The 5,076-nt window shown below is 37.4% G+C and overlaps 1 pseudogene; it reads right to left on the bottom strand.

The window, feature by feature from the left end:
• Window positions 1-3,462: 3,462 nt before the first annotated feature.
• Window positions 3,463-4,185, bottom strand: LOC113459108 (NADH-ubiquinone oxidoreductase chain 2-like; annotated as a pseudogene).
• Window positions 4,186-5,076: the final 891 nt, after the last annotated feature.

The following is a 5,076-nucleotide window of genomic DNA, read 5'->3' as shown; positions in this document are numbered from 1 at the left end:
AAGAGACTGGGTGATGGGTTATGAGTTAACAGGGACAGGGTTTCTAGCTCAAATTGAAAATAATGTTGGAAAAGGCTGCTCAGGTAATTGAGTGTTTATGCCTGAAGCTGTATTCTGTTCAGCCTTCATCAAACTGATAGCAGCTCCAGATAAACCCTCTTAGTAAACCATTTTCATAATTTGAGCACATCTGTGCTAAGAAGAGACTGGTAACCAATTGAAATATTTCTCATTAACCTGAATGCTCTTTTTCTGGAAAAATTTTGAGGAGTAAGAGAAGGGAAAATATTTCAGAGTTATTCAGTTATAAAATATTTCCAAATAATGCCAAAGAACAGACCTATGTCATCAAGTGGCTGTTGGGAAAATCTTACCACAATTTGTTTTTAATTTCAATAGTTAATTAAACCCTTAAGGATCAAATATAACTGGGTTTGATCAAAAATATAAACTACACTTTTTTATTATTATTCCATCTAAATTCATCCCAAACATTGCTTATCTAATGGAAGCTGCAGGGGAAACTGAAGATATATAGATAGAGATACTTGTAGCTGAAACATTTCTGTATTGAGCACTACAGAAACACTGCTTGTTTGAAATACTCTGTTGTTCTTTACATGAGCAGATAAACTCAGACACTGCCTGAAGCAAGTTTTAAGTGAACATTAAACACTTCCACACTTTTAAGCAGTAAAAACAAAGCTTGGAAAGACTGATTTATTAAAAGAAAAAGACAAATGGGTGCTGCTGCAGCTTCCTGTTTACAAATTTAGAGTAAACTACTACTAATAAAAGCGTCTCAGGGACATGTAGCCTGTTTAAAATGCTATTTTTCTTTTCCAAAAAAACCCAAAAAAAACCTGCCAAACCACCCCCAAACCTTAACATATCCCACTTTTACTAAGAGGAAAAATAACATTAAAAAAACCCGTATCTTTTCCCCCGATAATTTTTGCTGCAAGTGGGATGGTTGAGGCAGGAAGATAAAACTTATGAAGTAAAAAGAAAACACCATTACACTATTCCATAATACCACAAAGGTTCCACTTGACAAATTTGGGTTGAAACCACACAAAAGGAGAATGAATTCCAATCATTCCACCTGGAAGCTGATAACTTTGCATTGCATATATACTGGAGAAAAATAAACAAATTCCTGCTCATAAAGTTTCCTGTATTTTAAGTGCACTAGAAACCCTTTTAATACTTGATTTCAAAAGCAAGGGATCACAAAGTGATGTTTCTTTGAGCACAAAAGAAGATATAATCAGCTTCGTTACTTAGCTTTTAAAATCAGGATTAAAAAATGTTACAATCTTGTCTATCCTCCATTAAAATGTTCCTGATTAGATTTCAGCCCACCATTCCTTCATCATACACTTGAATTCTGTTTTCTTTACTATGAAGCACCTCTATCTTTAGTGCATAGATCCCAGAAAAGACATTAATTGCAATCTGATCCTTGGGTTACCTTCAAAGTACAAAGCAGTAGGAATATTGGGGGGACTGGTTTTCCACAGCATAAAATTGCCATTTTTAGTCATGAACAGTATGTTGTGGTACGTAACCAACTTCCAGGAAACATAATGTTTATGGTTCAGTGATTCTTTTTTTTTTTTTTTCATGAATCTTAGAGAAAGTTTAAATTGCACTGTCAAAAACCAAAATTGCATCTGCAGGATATTTCCGTCTTACTAGTGATGTCTGCAAAATATTTAACAGCATAGGGTAAATTTTAAGGACATAAAATTTGGGGCTAGAGAAAAGAGAAGTATCAGGAGTACATAGTGATATCAGTATCATATTTATATACAAATTCATATTTTTACTTTTTTTTTTCCTCATATTTCTAAAATAGTGCCAAGATCTGGACCCCAAGGTGGCTGAAATGTTATAGACTCGTTGACAGGACAACGACTGTGGAGCCCACTGAAATTACAGAAAAGACTCAAATTAAAATTAAGATAATGAGTGTGAAATTGGTGTAGATCATACTAGAGAATAGTAAAATTGGGCAAAAATTGGACTCCAGACATTCTAAGACACAGTCCAGTGCCCTATTCACAGAACTTGATGAAATTTATAACAATTTATCTTTCTTAATATCAAACAATTTTTCTGTGGCTTAAAACACACAGAAATATGCAGAAGTGAAGACCATTAAAATGCTCTGAACCCATTAGAATTAAAATATTAGGCTTCAGTCTTAGTTCTCTGGCAATTAATGCTCTGCAGCTTTAGAATTTCATCACAGTGTATTAATCAAGCCATAAAAATACAAATTATCTCTTTAGTATAGAAAAACGCTTTCTAAAATTATTTTAATAGAAATAAATTTCCTGTCTGTGGTGTTTTAATTGCATATCTTAAATTGCATTAATCTGTCTCATTCAGCCTTCACGCTTCTGTTTATTTCCATTTAATTCTTAAATAAAGGTCCTGCACACATAGAAATGGCAGACAAGGAATAAGAGTACTCTTCATACAGCATGCATTGTTCTACTAGGACAATGCTTTATATTTATTGTGATGCTTTATATTTATGTGATAGGACTACATATTTATCGTTATAAAGGTCACAGCTTTTCTAAAGCAATCTTTATCCCTCATCCTGATAGATTGGCCATAGTAAGACTGTAACTGTAGATAGCATTGGAGTTTCCAAATGATGCCAATACTGAGAAAATAAAGTGATATGTGAGCAAAGCACAGGCAGGTCTGAGAGGCAGTAGCAGGGTAAAAGGTAGCCCAGGAAAAATCCAAACAGGCTGTGGAGACAGCAGAAGGTAATCAGAAAAGGTAAGAATATTGGAAGAGGTGCAAAAGGTAGAGACATGACAGCCAACATTAGCACAACATTTCCACACAGAGATGCTGGCTAGTGCAGAATTTTGAGCTACAGATGGAATTTCTACCAATGAGGGCACTAATCACAGTCAGCATGGAGAAAATATATTTATCCAGATCCTGGGGAAAACATTCATCACCCAACTTACCCACCCAACATCCTGCCTGATCCCCACTTCAGCAATCGCAATAAAACTAGGACTAGTACCATTCAGCTTTTAAATCCCAGAAGTTCTTCAAGGCTCTCCTCTCACCGCTGGCCTCCTCCCATCCACCATCCTAAAACTCGTCCCAGTCACGTCACTCTACATAACCTCACCTTTTAGGTATAGGCTCCCAATATCTTTGTGATTAGTTGGGAATAACCACCGGTTAATGACTGTCACAGGTAAGATGGCTGAGTGTGTAAGAGGCTGTAGTCCTTTCTACAGAGGTTCAATTCCTCTTCTTATCAGCTCTGTAGTGAAGTTCATGGTGAGTTGCAAGCTCATTGATGTGCATTGGTTATGTACTGGGGCCTTAGGCAGAGGCCTGTTGGTTAGGACATATAGTTGTTAACTATAGTATCATGGGATCAAAGCCCATCTGTCTAGTAAATTGGAAGGCCCTAGCTTAATTAAAGCACCTGAGTTGCATTTAGGGGATGCAGGGTAATGGCCTGCAGAATTTAGCAGAAACTAAGAGGGTTTAACTCTTGTTTAAGGCTTTGAAGGCGTTCGGTTTAGGTAATCCTAAGTTTCTTAGACAACGGTAAGGATTATAGGGGAGATAGGGAGGAGGATGATGGACATGGTGGTTCAGATAGCAATTGTAATGCTGGTTGGTTTGCTAGTACGTCATTGTTTTATGTGGTTTGTGGGGGGAGTGTAATTACTGTGCAGTATGTGAGACGAAGGTAGAAGAATAGGCTTAGCAGGGAGAGGAGGGAGATAAGTGCGGCTGCTGGGGCTATGTCTTGCTTAGTTAGTTCTTGAATGGCAAGTCATTTGGGCAGGAATCCTGTCAGAGGAGGGAGTCCTGCAAGGGAGAGCAGGGTTAGGAGCAGCATTGCGTTTAAGGACAGAATTTTGGTTCATGCAGTTATTAGGGTAGATAGCTTTAAGACTTTAATTGTGTTTAGGGTGAGGAAAACAGTTGCAGGTATTACAGCGTACAGGTAAAGTTGAGGAGGGTGAGTTTAGGGTTGCAGGTGATAGTGATTGCTATTCAGCCTAGGCGGGAGATGGAAGAAAAGGCTAGAATTTTTCAGATTTGTGTTTGGTCGAGACCCATTCATCCTCCCAGGGCTGCTGAGAGGATAGCTAGGATAGTTAAGAATGTAAGGTTTAGTGAGAGTGAGGTTCAGAACGTTCAGAAAAGAGCTGCAATGACCGCTCTGTCATGAACTTACCCTTACCTGTATATTTTCATTCAAATAGCATTAATATTAAGTATAACTAAGGTATTTCAAATGGTAACAACTTAGAAACATCATCAAAATATCTGTAAAATATGAGGTATTAAACTATTAGCCTCTTAAGTACATGGCACACATACAATGAAGGAGAGAAAGAATTAAGCTGAGCAAGCATTAATTTACTGAAATGAAAATGCACTTCAGTAAAACCTCCCCTCAGCTAAATCATAAGGGCATGTCTAAAAGATTTACCCTAAGACAGAAGATAATAACCAACAGCAAGCACTGCTAACATATCTTATAGAAGATAAAAATACCCTTGTACAAAACTTGCCAGCCCTACATTAATTTAACAGAGTTCTCGCATGGTTATCACACTTTAGTCAAGGAGCAGTATTTCATAGCTGCGGTGCAACAGCTATCTAAAATCTTAAATATTTTAAGAACTCCACTGCTATATTTTAAATGCTGTGATAAGGAATGGTTTGGTTTCTCTCAGTTTCACTGACTCTTTCCTCTTGGGTTACTGCAGCATCTGAACACTACTTTTCAAAAGCAGGTGCCCTAATCACCTTAATGGTACAGGATAAGCCTGAAATACGACCATGCAGCATGTACAAGAGGAAAGGGATTTTGGGGGGATTAGCTAGGATAATGCTATAGGATCCACTACTGGGAGAAATCCACTCTTTCCAAACACAATGCTCTAACTGTGTCCAGTTAAATTTCTCCAGCCTCTTGGACAGAAAATGGAGCCTGATGAAACTCCTTGAAAAACCCAAAATCTAAAAAAAGACTCATTGTAATAGAGAGAGTAGGAGCTACCTCAT

The sequence above is a fragment of the Zonotrichia albicollis genome, chromosome 5 (genome assembly GCF_047830755.1).
Source record: "Zonotrichia albicollis isolate bZonAlb1 chromosome 5, bZonAlb1.hap1, whole genome shotgun sequence".
NCBI classification, from domain to species: domain Eukaryota; kingdom Metazoa; phylum Chordata; class Aves; order Passeriformes; family Passerellidae; genus Zonotrichia; species Zonotrichia albicollis.
This window is presented reverse-complemented; position numbering and strand designations above follow the sequence as displayed.